Below are 19444 nucleotides of genomic sequence, written 5' to 3'. Positions count from 1 at the left end.
CCTGGATTATTTTTGTGCAGAAAATCACACCTGCCTGAACAACCTAAATCCTTGTAGGCATTTACTTCTTGCTAAGGGTGCGCATAATTCAGCCCACTTTGAAAGAGTATAGTACACAACAACACATTTTAACCATGTATCTCCTCATTTGCCCTCCCTTGGGGAGGTATAGCACTGTTACAGGTTCTCTGGTCTGCCACTTCAAAATCTATGTGTGCTAATGATTTAATGTGTGAATGTGTGGATAAACTCACACTCAACACATCTGACGCCTCGCTGAGGTACAATAACACAATTGGAGCCTGTGTTACATTACTCCACACTTACAATGACACACAGGGCCAGGCACGATGGCCCTGCATGTCTTGGTAACTGGCATTCAAGGTGTTGTGTTGCCCTTGTCATCTTTTTGCGTAACAAATACAATGCAATTCATGAGGAATATGGTCATGAGTATCTGGCTAGTATTAGTACAACAATCAAGAGTAATGTATTATTAATGATAACATGTTGTGTGAGCAGTGACGTATTCAAATTGTGTAATGATATTGGGCTATTTACTTAGCAGCATTTATATGGATCAGTGGAAGTGTTTTGGGGTCAAACTTGGTAAGTATTTGTGTGCTTTCAATAATGTTACTGTGTGACCATCAAGAAAATATTGCTTGTTGATTCACTCTAACTTTCCGAGAGGTACTACCCATTGCTCACTATGCCATTGTAAAGAATGCCATTGTTGTGGTTTTTAATGCAAAGACAGCATGTGTATTTACTTGAGGCCCCTCTTCTTCAGGTTAAAGAAAGAGTTTTTGTGTCTTTTGACAATATGTATGAAGACGTTTGAGATTAACCACATAGTGCCAAATTACAATGTTTAGTGCTTCCAAATACATTTAGCTAGATATGTGACTTCACATTTACACGTGTTACATGAGAAAAGTGTAGAGGAACAAATTAACATTATCAATTGTGAAAGATATTTGATGAGAAGAGGTAGACAAGATCAAATACTGCATGTTGGAAATGGGTTATTGGTAAGGGCAGGTAAGTACCTACACTTAGCAGTAGGCCACTAACCTTCACTTAGGTCCAGTTAGTTCTCAATAAATTAAACCTAGCTCTACCCTTGGTAGCTTGGCAATGAGCGACAAGGCTTAACTTAGGAGACAAAGCGTAAAGCATCCAAATATCACAAAACAGTAATTAAATAAAACACAGGTAACTGTTTAAAAATCCTAAATCAATTTATAAAAAAAGGTTATATTTGTATCTTTAAAATGACATCAAAACAAATAAAATCAGATAAGGGGAACCGGAAATATGAATTTTTAAAGAATTAATGATTCCTAGCACCTAGAAGCAACTAGCGCTCAAAGGGTTAAAAAAGGTCACACTGGAAAGGGACAAAGTCCAGAGTTCAGGCCACCCATGAGGTAACACGTCACACTTACTTTCAGAAGTGTTTGATTCAGGAAACTGGTCCACAGCACCAGCCATGGGTTCAGAGGCTCTGGTGTGCCTCTTGGGGTCTGGGACTACAACTCCCACAATGCACCTCTTCAACTTATGGAGTTGCTCCAAACGTCTCCAAACTTCTGGATCTTCTTCCAGAGGTCCTTTTTGTGTCCTTGAAGTGTCCACAACTTGATCAAAGGTTCCACAAGCTCTGAGTTGCTCCTTGAGAGTTGGGACTACAGTTCCCAGAATGCACCTGGTTAGAATCCTCAAATGGCCACTGGACACTGGTCAGCTGGGCTCTGCTTGCATGACTTGATGCAGGGGACTCAGGGCAGCTCCTTTGTGCCTGTAGCAAACAGGGAGTCCCTTCTTGAAGCAATAGAAGACAGGTAAAGTCCTTTTAGTTGAGAAGCCCAAGTGTGCAGCTGGTGCAGTCCACCAGAGTGCAGTGTCCAGGTGCATGTCAGGGGTCCAGCAGGGCAGTCCTTCTTCTTCTATAGTTCTTCCTTGTTGGAATCTGATAGGGATCTGAGGTGTGGGTGCAGGTCTGCCAGTTTTATCCCTGCTCCTGGGTGAAAAACAGGTGGGTCCTGGTTCTCCAATCAGGTGCAGGGTCCTGCCCCCTGTAATGACCACTTCCTTGGAAGTGTGGCAAAAATCTGTCCCAGGGAGCAACATTCCTCAAAAATCCATTATGGCTGAAAGTGATTTTTGGAGGTTACATCTGGCTGAGCCCACCCACTGGTGTGGCTAAAAATCCTAATCACACCCCTCTTCTGCCCTTTCCTAATCTATCAAGGGGCACCGGAGATATGAATTTTTAAAGAATTCATGATTTCTAGCGCCTAGAAGCAACTAGCGCTCAAAGGTTTACAAAAGGTCACACTGGAAAGGGACAAAGTCCAGAGTTCAGGCCACCCATGAGGTAACACTGTAATTGTCTGGGTTTGCAAGATGTTAGGGTGTTGCTGGGTTGATCAAAAATGTCCTTCTCGGCTTTTGACGACTAGTTTGGCAGCCCTCCCCCTTACTGCTTCACCATCTGCTGAGGGGAGGTCTCCTCCCCCAGGCACATCTCTTTGTGCGGAGCCAGGCCACTTCACACCTCATCAAGGCAGCCTGGCCAATCAGAGCACAGCAGCAAAAACACTGCAGGGCTGAAATTGGCAACTTTTCAGGTAAAGTTTAAAACTCTTTACCTGAACAAGTTATATTAAATCCCACAACTGGAAGTTGTGGGATTTATTATAACAATTAATTTGATACCAAACTTCTGGTGTCTGTTACTTAAGGGGATTTTTTTAATTAAAATAAAGTCTACCCATTCTAGTCTATGGAGGCCATTCACTACAATAAGGGAAAAACGAATTTGGCAGTTTTACCTCACCAGGGCTTATAAAACTATTTTTATAAGGTCCCTGCTTATAGTTACATGGCACCAAGCCCTAGGGGCACATAGGGCACACCTTAGGGGTGACTCATATGTAAAAATAAGACTTTGGAACATTTTTAATTCCAAAGTCGAATTTGCATGTAACTTTAATTTACAAGCAGCCAGCAAGGCAGGCCTGCCTTTAAAATGACACTGGGCACCTCAGCAGTGTATCTATGGGGGCACTACCTATGCTGGGGTCCCTAAACCTCCATGCCCTTCCATATGCTAGGGACTTATAGGCAGGTTAATTTTGCCAATTATAATTAGCCTAATTTGCATACTGATTTTATACAGAGCACAGGCCCTGGGACTGGTTAGCAGTACCCAGGGCACCATCAGAGTCAGGAAAAAACCAGCAAAAAGTGGAAAATGGGGGCAAAAGTTACGGGGCCTCTGCAATCAGCCCTGTTCTCTCACACTGCACAAACATAGGGTACTGTACTGGGCTTCAAATAAGGTGGCATGAAGTCCTACACAGGACAGAGCATACAACGGGCCAGGGGAATTCACAGATCCTTACCATAAGTTCTAGTTCATAAACTGGGGAACTGTACATCTTCTTCCTCTGGTGAGTGTTCTGATTCCCCTGGAAGTTGTGGTGTTGGAATAGAGGGGGGGCAGATGAGTGATGTTACTTGCCTCTGAAACACAAAAATCAGAGGCAGAAAATCTATTTCCCACGGTTCCAATTACATTAATGAATGCCAGTAAGGCAGCATGGTAGTCCCTGGCAAAGGCGTACTAGCTGTACAACACAGAATTTGACCTTTCTATTGAGGGCACTCGTTAATGCAATAAAGGAATCTATCTTGGCCTCCAAACTATGACCTATGGCCTCCAGTCCTCTTTCCGAGGACTGGATGGATGAATAGATGACTCCCAACTACCTGACAGCATCACTGGTGTCAGATGCTGAAGGTTGATGTTGTTTTTCCTTGTTCGTCATGGCAGCAGCCATGTCAGCTAGAGAGTCATCAATTACATGGAACCAAGAGTAGGTGTCTATAATAGCCTTTGTCAACCCCTTATTGGGGCTAAGATACCTACTGATACCTTCAAGAATGCCTGCTATACTTTCCATCCCCAACCTTACTTTCTCAGCCAATTGCTGCTTGACTCCTACCACTAGCCATTGAAATTTAACTTAAGGGTTCTCAGAGTCTTCTGTTGTTATGTGATAGGTTGATATTCAATGTCCAGTTTGGGTTGGTTCATCTAGAGATCGAACAATGTTGTCTTCCCTGGTCAAAACTGAAAGAGATGCTTCAAATGGGTTTAGGATCTGTTGCATGGGAGGCAGGATGGTGTCATGAAAAGGTTGAATATCACAGACAGGCTGATCTCCAGGAGATGTTGTTTGTCTCTAGAAAGAAATAGGGATATGTCACAAAGATTCCCTGATTGGATATGACATAACTGATTTATGTTACATTGGGACAGTATTTGCCTTGACTGTCAGGTACTTAAAGATGTGTAGAAAATATGTTTCCTTAAGTGAATATGCCCATGTTGTACTATTGTTACTTTCCACACAGCAACGCATGTAATTGTTCACTAGAGGATCTATTTCTGTTATTTTCATACAATGCAAATCAGCTAGGCAGCTTGCTGCACTGCCCTGTCCACTCCTGGTTCACTCCTGCTCGCGGGCCTTAACTGATGCAAAATATGCTGCATAGCACCACCCCAGGAACACATGAACCATGTTGCAAGGGTGCCTGCATTGCTTTTGGCATCAGTTTGCACCTCAGCACTAGCTGAGAGATGTAAGGCACCATATATGTTTATACATCACACATTCCTCATGTCACATTTCACACAGCACAACACACAGAGCTGCCTTGTTGTACTGTCTTGCATGACATTTGTGCATTTAAGCACCCTAGCGGTTCTATTTTACAAACATGTATACAACACTACACAACAAGTCATCTTGCTGCACTACATGAAAGGGGAAGGTTATGCATGTGCTAAATTTCACATTTCACAGAGGCAATCTGTCATTTCCCAGCACACACACATAGTCATCTTCAGACTCTACAATACACAGAACCCAAGGACCACCTCTAAAGTGACAGTCTTGTTCATGACTGGAACAACACAATGATTTAAACTCCCTCTGTTCACCTCAGAATCCAAGGACTTCATCCGCGAAGTCCCACAAGACTCTTTACTCAGCCCGACTCTCTTGAACTTATAAGTGACTCTTCTAGCATGCATCATTCAGATCCACAGACTCAACACCATATCTTACACCTATGACACCCAGATCATCCTATACCACTCAGAAGACACCAACACCACCACAAGTAAAGTCAATACATTTTTAACAAGCATGTGAATTCAATGTGAGATAACTAGGTTAGAAACCAACATCACCATGGGGCATATTTATCATAGCTTTTTACCACCCTTGTTCCACACAAGAGGGCGCAAGGACGAAGCGTGGGCCTGAGTGGCTTGATAAGTCTGGAGTAATGCAAGGTAATGCAAATTGCTGCCTTCCATTACTATGCCCCAGGGAGACATGTCAATGGGTACAATATGGTGTTCCCAGGCGTCCACTCATGGATGTTGGCACATACCCACACTGGTAAACCTGGGAATGTGTTAAAATGCTATGCCTTCCCAGGGAAGGCACAACGAGGAGAAATATCTTTATTTTTCCTTGTTTCATCTTTCTAAGTATGCTGCTTCTGCAGCACACTTAGAAAGAGGAAAATGCCTCTATGGATTGTTCTTGTATAGGAAGGAGTACATTCCTGTACACAAACAATCCTGCCTGCAACACACGGAACCGTGAATCATGGTGCAAGGATGCCTCCTCTGGAACAAGGCAGCACAATGTGCGCCAGCACAACAAAAAGAAAGGAATTACCCTCCTAACACTTATAAGATAGTCATCTAGGCATTCATACATGGAGATTGGACTACAGCAATGATTTCAAGTACAGCATCTCTGCACACCTGCTACACAAGATGCAAACCACCTAAAACACTGTTGCTAGACTAGTACTCAGCCTTCCAAGGGGCACGAACTTCACATCTCACCTCAGAATAATACAATGCCTCCCTATTCAGAAATGCTGCCAGTTCAAAATGCTCACCCAACCCTACAAGGTACTACACTACCAGGGTCCCACCTAGCTCACCCAAAATCTACACTTCACCAACCAACAAGGACTCTTCACGCTACATCATTTGCACTCTCCCATACCCCCATATCCATATCTACAAGACAGGTGGTAAGGTATTCTCTTACATAGCTGCCTACACCTGAAACAGCCTTCCCCAGCACATCAGGACAGCTGTGTCACTTTTGGATTTGAACAGAAACAGCTGTTCCTACTTGCACAGCATGCACCTACTCAGCACACTGGATATCCTTTTGGGTGACAGGTTGACACTCTACATTACATTACCCTTTTGCTCGGATAGTCCCAACACAAACATACTTGCTTCATGGTCTAGAGGGCCTGCATTGGTGCAAGGCTTGAAAAATTGCTACTGCCCTTTCACGCAGTGCAGCAAGGTATCTTGCTGAGTTGCGCTCCATGATAGTTTGATAAATATGGGCCGCTATTAACACTCACCCTGTACTTCGTTGCTGGTCATCTACATCTGCAATGTCCTGACCCTCCACTCCAGCTACTAATTCTGTTGGAATGAGGGATACGACCAGCTCTTCCAAAGGGCCCAACTCCTCATGTATCTCAAGTCCTCCTCTGGTCCTCATGGATGCTTTTAAGCTCCTGGACAGTATTTATTTGGTCCTACTTTTGTAGTTGTTCCACCTCTTCTTACACTCCAGTACTGTCCCTCTTCTTCTTTGTGCAATGCAGTTTATCTTGTCCACTACAGATTGCCAGATAGCATCCTTCTTGGATGTGATAAATAATAGGAGCTCATTCTTACTCACCTCTTCTAACTCTGCTGGAACATCTTCAGGGTTAAGGTTGGTGCCCTCCTGAATTCCTGAAGCTGCTTCCATGCTTCTAGAATTATTTTTTTTGGGGGGAATAATTGGCTGTCTACATTGCATTATTCTGTTTGCTTTTGCAAGCATTCCTGCAGTGCAATGCACTCCTGCATGACACAAAGCTGACTTGCAGCTAGTAAAGGTGTTTTATGACATGCAAATTGACTGCGTCATGTATTTGGTAGTTGTGTTATGGCACTTTGTGCCACTATCAAAAACCTTGTGACAAGAAGCATGACACATCTTGGGACCCTGCACCATGGTGCATCCAATGATAAATGCAGGATGTGGAGCAGGAAAATTCCACAACATAGAGCAAATTATTCTGTCACAATGCTGTGTAATGCAGCATTGCGTCAGGAATGATGAATTTGCCCCTCAACATCTAAGTCTCAGCAGTAGCACAACATTTTTTACACACTGGTCTACAGTCAATAGCATTCGATTTCAAATATTTTGCACTGTACATCAACTGAGGAAGGGAGGAAAAAGAAAGGTTTCCACAAAAGTTCGAAATACTATGGATGGAGACATGATCAACAATGGCACTGAAAAACATGAACAAATCATTTGAATGGCATTGTTTCTTATAGCCCTTTATGTAAAAGTGATAAATATGAAGATCTGAAAGACGGAAATAAAGATGAATGTAGGTGTATTATCCTTAAAGTATGAACAATGATATAGGAATTTAAATGAGAATTGCAAAAAATGAGAATTACTATAAATACTATAAATATATAATTGGCAAGGAAGTGGTTGGTGTATCCACAATGAACACAGTTATTAAAAACAATTCATTTCTCAATCAGAGGCAGTGATTGAAGCATCAATGGTATTTAAAAGCTTTGTACTAGTATTATGAGATTATGTTCAAATGATGCTGATATTACCCCAATACTCAGAAAGTGTAAAAGAAATAAATAATAATTTATGGAAAATCACAGTCAAATTGATGAACTAGAAGTATCCACTTTAAAATGCATTGTATGATAAAGGAACAGTTATTGGATTAAATTGGGCCTATTAATATCCTGTGTTGAATGACAAAACGTCATTGGAATCTCGTATTGTGAAGGAACAGACATTGGGCCTGATTTAGTTTTTGGTGTCTAGCAAAAGCTAAATCTGGTCCGTAATCAAGCAATAAAGTACTAAGCATAATGCAATGAAATGCATGTTGATTTATGTGTGAGCATTAAGGTTATTGTTTCTTGTGGTTCTCACAGACAGTAACAGCCGTTAGTGACTCAGATAGTAATGAGGGTATAGGAGAAAAATACCTAGGTATAAATATCAGGAGACAAATATCAGAAAAAAATTACTGTGACATAAAAATATTGTGACACAAGAGTATTGATGTCAAGAATATTGTTTTTTTAGATAAGCAATATTGATTTTAAGAATAGCAGTGCTTTTAATGTCATTCCCAATAATATAATCACAAAAAATATTTTTAATTATTTTAATGTGTTTTAGTTCATATAATAATGTTATGTGTTACTATTGATGATGGATTTGTTATTGAATTTTCTAAATATAGTTTGTAATTTTAAGTCATTTAGAATTTTTAATTTAATTGTTAATAATAATTTGTATGTGTCGTAGAGGGTTGCTGGATTTGTAGGCACATAGGTTGGGAAGTTAATGAAGAAAAAACTAATTATTAAGAATTCATTTGTAATTAAGTATGTGATTAGTATTACTATGTAACTTATGTAATACTGAAAATTTTTAATTATATTTTAGGTGTGGGTTGTTAGGTTTGTGAGAGAGAAATAGGGATGTTAACTAATAATAATTAACAAAGAAATAATTATAATTATAATTTTAATAATACTTTTTAATTGATTATATATTATTTACATTGTGTAAGTATTATATTGTTCTAAGTTTTAGGTGCAAAATATAATTGATTATATATTATTTAAATTGAAAGAATTATTTTGTTCTGTGTTTTAGGTGCAATCTGCTATACTTTGCTAAGATCAGCGTGTGTCTTGAAAGTTTCTGGGTGTTCTGTCAAGCAGGGGCTGAGAAAAAGTGGGGACCCAAAACGCGTTTTCACCATTCATTTTTCAATAGGACCTTTAGACACTCCTACAGCCCGAACCACTGAATGTTATTACACCAAATTTGGCACAAAGCTAGATTCGGTTCCACAGATCACGCTTTTTGTGATTTGGTGCGGATCTGTTTCATAGTTTTGGAGAAATTTAAGGCCATAAAATATAGATATATAGGGACGCGGATCCTCTGCAGATCTAACTGTCCCTGTGCTGATATCTGATTAGCTGCCAACACTTCAGCAAGGAAGTGTTGCCAGCCATCTTGGGACTCTTCAGACAAAAAAAGAAAAGGGGCCAGGGTAGAGTCACCCTGACGACTAAGCCGTGGTACTGGGACCCTGCTAGAGCTAAAAAGCATTTTTTTTTTAAACATTGAAAAATCCATCGGCAGATTTTCCTGAGATTCTTTTTTTCTTAAAAACAGGGTCTTCCATGCTTTTTTTTTATTTACCCCGGGGTGGGTCAAGTCCCAGGGGCATCATAGAGAAGTGGGGTGCACGAGGCCCCCATCCTGGGGCTTTAATAAGCCCTGGGGACCACCACCTTCTCGGGGTGAATGTCCAACTAACAGCGGGGGACCTTGGCCCCCTGCACCCCAGGGACCACCAACCCGGGACAAAAATGTTTTTAAGTAAGTGAGGGAGGCCCGATGACCTCCCCCACAGCCCCGGGGACCACCACCTCCGTGGGCTATTAATTTAATTAATGCGGGGGGCATGTGGCCCCCACACCCCAGGGACCACCATCCCTGTGGCAAAAAGCAATAATTCATTTGGGGGGCACGTAGCCCCCCACTGCCCAGACGACCATCACCCCCAGGGCAAATGTAAAAAAAAAGGGGGTCCCTATGGGACCCTCAAGCCCCAGGGACCACCACCCGCTGGGGCTATGTCATAGTTGGAGAGGGGCTGCATGCCCCCCCCGTTGACCAGGGGACCACCACCCCCTGGGGCAAATCTTTAAAAAAAGAAAGGGGATACTCATTGGAACTCAATGCCTCAGGGTCTACCTATTCCCTGAGGGTAAGTCCTTGTCCATGCGGCCCTTCTCATGGAACCACTGAAGGCCCTGGGTCTGACACTCCCCAGGGCCGGCTCCTGCTATGTCACAGGATAAGATATAGCTGTTTGCTGTGGCTTGACTGCAGCACTGCAGCCAAGCCACAGCAAATACTCTCCTGTTTGACAGTGGGACCTTTAAAGCAACTCCCGCTGTCAAACAGTAGAGCTTTCATCTCAGTCCCCTGCATGCGTGCAGGGGACAGAGATGAAATGCTTCAGCAAGTATGGAGCTGCTGTCAAAGCAATTCTGTGCTTGCTGAAGCAATGGCACTTCTGGAGGAGTCTTACTGCTTCCCTTGCTGTGCATAATTGCATATGCTGTGCATAATTATATATATACATATATTTTAAATATAGATTTTTTATTTTAATTTGGATAGAAATGTCTCATTCTAAGTATATCAGACATGCCTAAAATACTCTATTTCTCTCCCTCTCACTCTCTTTCTCTCTCCCTCTCTGTCCCTCTTTCAATCAATCCTCACACTCACACACCCACTCAGATATTTATGCACCTACTCACAGACCAACTCAGACACTCACACACACACTCACAGACCCACTCAGACCCTCATACACTCACTCAGAGCCCCATTCAGAATCCTCATGCATCCACTCAGACACTCACACACCCACTCACAGACCCACTGACACCCTCATGTACCCGTGTACACACTCTCACACTCAGACAATCTGACAACCACTCTCACCTCCAGACACAGCCTCTCACACCTATTCTCACACCCAGAGAGGCCATGGACAACTCCTGAAATGCCCAGCCTAAGGGCAATGCGCAGCATGGGACTGGGTGTATAGGGAGGTTGGCCGCAAGGTCTGGCTGCAGGACCGGTCAAGCGGGCAACCTCTGCTGCACATTGATGAAGGCCGTGCATGGTGGAAGGTTGGGTGGTTATAGGGCAGCCTCTGTGGCCAACTGCGGGCGGGCACAACCGAAGGCCGTGCGCAGCAGTGGTTGGATTAACATATAGTAATGAAAATTACTATACATTAAAAAAACATTGAAATTCACTGAAAAAAACAAAGGCTACAGGGACGTTGTAGTTAGGCTCACAATGTAAACATATAAAATCTTAGAAATTCACCAGTTAGAGTTATCTCAACTAATTATAACTCATGCCCTAAGGTAACTATAACTCGTGCCCCTGCCATGCACAGTTTTTTCAGCAAAAATGTTACTGCAAATTCACATTGATATTATCAATGATGTAATCAACGCTGTCATAAGTGTCATAGTTTGCAGGTAATTAGCAGTGCATGGCAAGGGGGCGAACTACAGCTTTCTTAGGACACGAGTTATAGTTATATTTTTAAGAATTATGTTACACTACATATATATTTTATGAGTATAAACACACATGTATGTGTGTGTTTGTGTGTTTATATACTTATACATGTATATATAATATTAACTATACGTGAGATATATTTCATTTACATCATATTACATTTATATATGAAAATATTTAACATTGATTTCCTTAAACTATTTATATTAAAAATAAAAAAATTCGACTACTTTGTGATGAACTTAGTGTCAACGATATTCACATTATAAGTATAGGGACTCAATATTTTGATTATGAAAGATTAAAAATAAAGCAAACACCGTCACAAATGATGAACTACAAACGTTCACAAACCACATTTTGTGACTTTTGAATCACAGTCACAAGAGTGTCTTAGTTTTCTATTTTAACAGCCTTTCCTTTTTTGATCCCTCCTTCTGTTTACAAACACAAAGAGAGGTTTAGTGCTGAGTCCTTTTTTGGCTATTTGGGGTAGTTCACGCTTAGGCCTTCCCCTGGAGGAGGCCAAGAAATTAGCAAAAATATAGCTAAAACATTTTTTTTTCAGAAAACCAGGAAAAAAGGGCCGCTGAAGAAAGCATGTTTTGGTTCCCCTGAAAATGGCATCAAGAAAGGGTTTGCGGTGCTATAATCACCATCTTCCCAGCTTTCAGCAACAGGCAGACTGAAATCAGAAAACCACATTTTTCAGCACAAGTTTTGCATTTTACTGGGACATACCCAATGTTTACTATTTTTTGTGCCTTCAGCCTCCTTCCAGTTAGTGAAAGAAATGGGTGTGAAACCAATGCTGGATCCTGGACAGCTAAACATTTCTGAAGAGTATGCAAAATTCTGAATTCAGCAATGGGTCCCTTGTGTAGATACTTCAAGGTTTTCCTACAGAAAGTAACCGCTAAAATAAAAATATATTGAAATTGAGGTGAAAAAAGAGGTATTTCCAGCCATGTTATCTTCTATAACTTTTTCCAGCTGTGGCAAATTTTTGAAAGCAATGTACTGTTACATCTGCTGGACTCTTTTGGTTGCGGGGATATATAGGGCTCTTAAGTTCAAAAAGAACCCTAGGTACCCAGAGCCAATAAATGAGCTGCACCTAGCAATGGGTTCTCATTGTTTACTGGGTATACAGCGATTCATTTGGTGAAATCTAAAGATTGAAAAATAGGTATCAAGGAAACCTTTGTATTTCCAAAATGAGCACAAGATAAGGTGTTGAGAAGCAGTGGTTATTTGCACATCTCTGAATTCCGGGGTCCCCATACTAGCATGTGAATTACAAGGCATTTCTCAAATAGACTTCTTTTTTACACACTGTCTTACATTTGGAAGGAAAAAATGTAGAGAAAGACAAGGGGTGGCAATAGCACTTGTTCTGCTATTCTGTGTTCCCCAGGTCTCCCGATAAAAATGGGACCTCACTTGTGTGGGTAGGCCTACTGTTCATGACAGGAAATGAAACATGGACACATCACATTTTTACATTGAAATCTGATGTGTTTTTTGGAAAGTGCCTAGCTGTGGTCTTTGGCCTCTAGCTCACCATGTTCTGTTACCCTTTGCAAACCATAACATTTGGCAAAAAAACACTTTTTCCTCAGATTTCAGAGCTGCAAAGTTCTGGAATCTGAGAGGAGCCACAAACTTCCTTCCACCCAGCATTCCTCTAAGTCTCCCGATAAAAATGATAACTCACTTGTGTGGGTAGGCCTAGTGCCCGCGACAGGAAATGCCCCAAAACACAATGTGGACACATCACAGTTTCCCATAGAAAACTAACATGTTTTTTGCAAAGTGCGTAACTGTGGTCTTTGGCCTCAATCTCAGACGGCACCTAGGGAAACCTAGCAAACCTATACATTTTTTAAAACTAGACATCTTTGGAAATTCAGAATGGGGTAACTTGTGGGGCTCTCACCAGGTTCTGTTACCCAAAATCCTTTGCAAACCTCAAAATTTGGCGAAAAAAAACACTTTTTCCTCACCTTTCGGTGATGGAAAGTTCTAGAATCTGAGAGGAGCCACAAATTTCCTTCCACCCAGCATTCCCCCAAGTCTCTCGATAAAAATGGTACCTCACTTGTGTTGGTAGGCCTAGAGCCCCATAACGCACCATGGACCCATCAAATTTTTACATTGAAACCTTTTTGTGCTTTTTGGAAAGTGCTTAGCTGTGGATTTTGGTCTCTAGCTCAGCCGATACCTAGGAAAACCTACCAAACCTGTGTATTTTTTAAAACTAGAAACCTAGGGGAACCCAGGATGGGGGAACTTGTGGTGCTCTCACCACATTCGGTTACCCAGAATCCTTTGCAAACCTCAATATTTGGCCAAAAAATACTTTTTTCTTACATTTCGGTGATAGAAAGTTCTGGCATCTGAGAGGAGCCACAAATTTCCTTCCACCTAGCATTCCTTCAAGTTTCCCAATAAAAATGGTACCTCACTTGTGTGGGTAGGCCTAGTGCCCGTGTCAGGAATAGATCACACAACGGTCAATGTAGGTCCTTACATGAGGGCAACTGTTGACCCTGGGGTGATCCATTCCTGACGGAGGCACTAGGTACAGGCACTCAAGAGGGGTAGCATTTTTATCAGGACAGGTGGGGAAACACTGGATGGTAGGAATTTTGTGGATCCCAGCATATTTTTGTAGTTTGTGTGACAGAAATGCACGAACAAATAGAGTTTTTATTCATAATTTCAGCATTGCAGGGTATTTTGGGTAGGAAAAGTTTGGGGAATTCACACAAGTTTCACCTCTGTGGACTTCACCGGATGTCTAGTTTTGAGAAATGTCTGGGGTTGGTAGGCCGCCGAGCACAGGACCAAAAACGCAGGTGCCTGCCTTACAAAAAAAGGTTGTTTTGTGATAGATAATTTTGATGTCTCCACAGTACAATTTTGGTGGTGAAATTTGGGGCTGGGGGAGCTCCCAAGAGAGCACGCTCTCTGTGCTTGCCACTGCATGCACCTGCTCTCTGGGTTGGGCTAGCCCGCTATTGTCCCGCTGCCCAGACTGTGCTTGCGAAGGGACAGCAGGACTGTTCTTATCACCTCCCTCAATCACTGGAAGAGGAGTTATCGAATGGGACTCCTCCGACTGAAAAATCACTCCCAGAGTCTGCGCCACTGTCCTATCCCTCAGATGCTATCTCAGTATCTGCTGCCTTAGTCTCTGATCCTATGTCAGAGCTGTCCTCTATAATCCAAGTTAGGGCTTAAGGAGCAGTCATCCAACGAGATGCCATCTCTGCTATTGGCTAAACTCTCGCTCTAAAACACTAACCTACGTAGACAGTCACAAAATTGCTAGTGGGTGTGTGTGTGATACCTGCAACAATAGAGGTCACCTTACTTTTGCTTTTTTCCTCAAACAGCATGTTCTCTCAAGACACTAAAAAAAAACAAAAAGACACACTATTACTTCTCCTTGTCACATACCAATCGTCACAGTCTTTAGCGCCTCTAGCACCCAGTCCAACAATCATTATTGGTTCTCCTACTCCCATTACCTTCTCCTCCGATTTCCTCACTACCACCCAGCAAAAGTGCATTTCATCTCTCCATAGCCCCCCTCGCACATACACTTCATTTGTATTATAGCGCAGGTAATGGCTGGCTTTACTAATCCACGCAGCTATTCACATATAATACAGTTTTGATCCTTCCAGTTGGCATATAAACCTTCTGCGTTACTTTATGGCATCAAAACTGCCACTAGACAAAAGTCTGATCCTTTTCTAGAAGAAACATAATCACAAGAGTTACTTGACTTTTTTTATTGCTGCCTAAAAGCGAAACGTGTCAGTTGAAGTATTTGCATTGTTTTGAAGACACAAGCTGCAACTGCAAGAGAACTGGTGGCGAATATATATATATATATATATATATATATATATATATATATATATATATATATATATATATTTATATATATAAAAGAGGTAAAGAAATCACTTTTATATGTGAGTGTGGTTTTCCTGGTGGCTGATCGCAGTCGCCCGGGAAACCACACATGTGTGGCCAAAAGTGATAATTTTATATATAATTATATATATATATATATATATATATATATATATATATATATATATATATATATATACATAGATATGTCTATATATAGATCTACATATTTATTTAACATCTGTATGGAAACCATACAGCTGTTAAAAAATAATTATTGTTTTATTTTTAATGTATTTTTTTTCCTCATTTTTTTTCCACCACTAGGGGCACGATCAGGCGCGATCGCGTCCCCCCCTGTGGTAAACCTACCTTTAAAAAAAGAAACTTGCCCCCTGCCCATTTTCCGAGGGGGCCGACCTCCCCAAGTGAAATCTCTGGTGTTTAGAGGGGATTTCCTGGTCTCGAAGAACGCTGACGTCACAAAGGGGTGGGAAGCGGGGTCCGGGAAGAGACACAGAAGATCTTCTGTGTCTCCCGGGGTTTTTTAATTAAAAAAAATCCTCCAATGCATTTTCAATCTCCTCCCTGGTATCGCCCACTGGTCGTGACACGCACCAGGGAGGTAGTGCGGGCGTTGGCCAGTGGCCGACGCCTGCACCCAAGAGGTTATAAAACAAAAACAAACAGTCTTTACCTTTTTTTTGTCTCTATTTTTGGAAGAGTAGGGGGATACTATCGAGCAATAAGTCCCAGATTTCCTGCACTGCTTTGGGTAAAAACAGAAACTCGCCATAATTATTAAGCTATGGCACACACACCAAGGCACAAGGTTGCCTGCGTTGTGGTCAGGATTGTTTTTGCGCTAGAACGTACTCCTTCCTGCTCAAAAACAATTTTTAGATGCTAAATCCTCTTTGTGTATGTGGCTGCAAAATCCAGCACATATGCAAAGAGGAAGTAACAATAAAGATATTTTTCTTTGTTGCCCTAGCTTCAGGTAGGCACAAGTTTGCTTCAAAATAAATGAGTGGGTGCAGAGGAATGTTCATGCCACAGCCATGTGATGCCTCCCCGAACAAAAAATTACTTTTTGGGGGAAGTGTGACTCAAAACCATGTAAATTGAGATTTACGTGGCTATGCAAATCATGTCTATTATTTTGCATTGTGCCTGCACCAAAACATGGTGCAACCATGATGCAAAATGTTAGTGAAGCAAGAAAAGTTATATTTCACTGTGATAAGGCAGTTTTGAATGTTCAACATTACCCTATCTGCAAATGGGCACGCGGACAGCCCTTTGCAGATACCCAAAAAATAATTCATGAGAATCTTCCAGGAGCACTTCTGCGACTGTCACATAACTTTTGCAATCCTTTGAGAATTTCTAAAATTGAGAAATGTTCACCTTTTCCTGTTAAACGTTGCTAGCTCTGAAAACTAATGCCAGTTTGTAAATTCCTCTGTCACACAACTTGCACTCGTAAAGTTTACTCTATTTGGAGCTTCATTCCAAGTGACTTGCATTGCTGGTGCTCACTTTTTATGATGCACTGGCAGCACAGGCTACAGGCCCATATCTACAAGGCCATGGAAAGCCATTTTGCATGGCTTTTCATGGCCTCGTAGAAATGGAGTAAGGCAATGCAACACAAGTCGCTGCGTTGCCTTACTTTGCATCAAAGAGGCGTTCCATGGGTGTTGCGGTAGGGGTTCCCATGCAACATCCATGGATTTTGATGCATTCCCAGATTTACTTGATTTTGTAACCCTGGGAATGCTTCAGAATCCTACACTTCCCTAGGGGAGGCATAAGGGAGGTGCATCAAGGAGAAATATCCATATTTCTTCTTTTTCTGTGTGCTGAATTCTGTAACACACATAGTAAGAGGAAATAGCCTCTAGTGATTGTTTTTGTGGAGGAAGGTGTCCCTTTCTACATACAAAAAAATCATCCCTACAACGTAAACACCCCCTGCACCAATGTACAAGGGTGTCCGTATTGGTGAATGGCAGACAATTGTGCACCAGCGCAAGGGGAACTATTATCCTTTTCTTTTGACGCACTGCAGCTGAGCAAGAATCCTTCTGGTGCTGCCCTGTGACAAACCCTTGTAAATGAGGCCCTTTGTTTCAGAGAATTACAGTTCAGAGGGTTAAGAGTATTACAATTCTTCTTCCTTTCTCTCATCCAACTCTATGTTTTTTAAGTTTTGCATTCATGCTGCTGTGTAGCCAGAACTCTGCTCTGATGGTCGCAAGATAAAAGGCAGATATTCCTGGACTTTGCTTCAATTTCTGCTTAAAACTGAGTAAAAACATTTTTTGTTAAATAAGGTAAAGAGAGAGCTTCCAAGAAAAAAGACCATTGCACATGGCAGACATTATTTTCAGCAGGAGAAGCCATTGGCATTGCAGAGCAGGGCCCCCTGTTGCCCTCTGCACTTGTTCTCCGCCATCCTTTCACCGCCATGAAGAGGTTGGCAGAGAACAAGGCTGTAATCAGCAGGGCGGCACTAAGTTCAGCGCCTCCCTGGCTGCTTGCAACCTGCACCTCCGTCAGCCTGTCGGGATCTGGAATCCTGGTGGGGACAGTGGTAGGTTGGCGGGTCTGCCCCCCAACCTCGTAATGTGGCAGTCGAATCACTACAACCGCAGAATCGGGGGTCCTTGAGGCTGCCAATGTCATAATCTGGCCCTCAGTTCTGTGATCTGCATGGTAAAAGTTCTTAGCAACAGGCACAGTAATCTTCTGCACTACTATATGATGAGTCAAAATTGCCACAAGATACAATTCCAATTTCTCACCAGCAGGAACATTATTCATCAGTGTTATCTTGACACTTTTATTATTGCCTGAAATTTGCTGTACGCTCAAGGTGCTCCCGTATTTTTTTATACCCATCAGTTATTTTTAAACACAGTGTCCTCACCAAAGTCAGCGCATGGTGCGTCTGCACAGGTTGCACTGTCCTAAAACTGGACCCTGATGAGCAGTGACACTGACAAGATAAGTGATAACTATGCAGTATATTTGGAATAAACTGACGCATGAAATTTACCATCCAGCCATCTCGATGGTATACATCTCAGCCCCGCAATAAATATAAAGGGGGGTTACATCAAGAACATTGGCAATGTCTGTCTAGTGGATGGATGTCCACTCATGAGTCGGGGGCTAACTCCACCCCTGAAAGTGGGTGGGGTTCCCTTGAACCCCACCTCTATGTGACCTGACCCTCTGACGCACCATCCCAAGCTGACAACTGAGATTCAGTAAAACCCTCTTCAACCTCTACCTAGAACCACTATGGTTGATTCTAAGAAACTCTGGGGTTCTCTTCCATCTCTACGCTCACGATACCCAAATATACTTAAAAATCTCATCCCCGTGGGACGTTGCCCTGTTTTCAAATACACTTTTAAAGATTCAAAACTGGATGTCCAACCACCATTTAAAACTCAACAAAACTAAAACAGAATTTCTTCTCATCCTGAAAGCAAAAACACCAGTAAAAGAATGGATGGTCAAATTTCCATCCTTCGGAGGCTGTCTGTAGGAGGCTGGCCTGGCTTATAGTGGGTACCAATGTACTTACACCTTGTGCCAGGTTCAGTTATCCCTTATTAGTAGATTAGTAGTGTTCTAGCAGCTTAGGCTGATAGAGGTAGCGATAGCAGAGCAGCTTAGGCTGAACTAGGAGACATGCAAAGCTCATGCAATACCACTTACATCATATAGGTACTATATCTTAAGAAAGACAATACTCTGTGTTACTAAAAATAAAGGTACTTTATTTTAGTGACAATGTGCCAAAAATATCTCGGAGGATATATTCCCTTAGAAGGTAAGTAAAATACACAAAACATACACAACAAACCAAATTAGGTAAGTAAAACAGTCATAAAGTAGTGCAAACACTGTAGAATACGATAGGATGAAATAGGCCTAGGGACAAAACAAACCATATACTAAGAAAGTGGAATGCAAACCATGAATGGACCGCTAGGCTACCGTAGTGTGTAGAGGGTCGCTGGGAGTGTAAGAAAACCCTCAGGGTGTCCAAGATACCCCACCCCAAGACCCTGGAAAGTAGGAGTAAAGTACTATTATTTCCCCAGAAACACACTAGAGTCGTGATAGAGGATTTTGCAAAGACCACAGCAAACTGCAAAGCACTGAAGACGGATTCCTGGACCTGA

The sequence above is a fragment of the Pleurodeles waltl genome, chromosome 5 (genome assembly GCF_031143425.1).
Source record: "Pleurodeles waltl isolate 20211129_DDA chromosome 5, aPleWal1.hap1.20221129, whole genome shotgun sequence".
In the NCBI taxonomy this organism is placed as follows: domain Eukaryota; kingdom Metazoa; phylum Chordata; class Amphibia; order Caudata; family Salamandridae; genus Pleurodeles; species Pleurodeles waltl.
The sequence above is the reverse complement of the archived record's forward strand: the minus strand, read 5'-3'. Positions refer to the sequence as shown.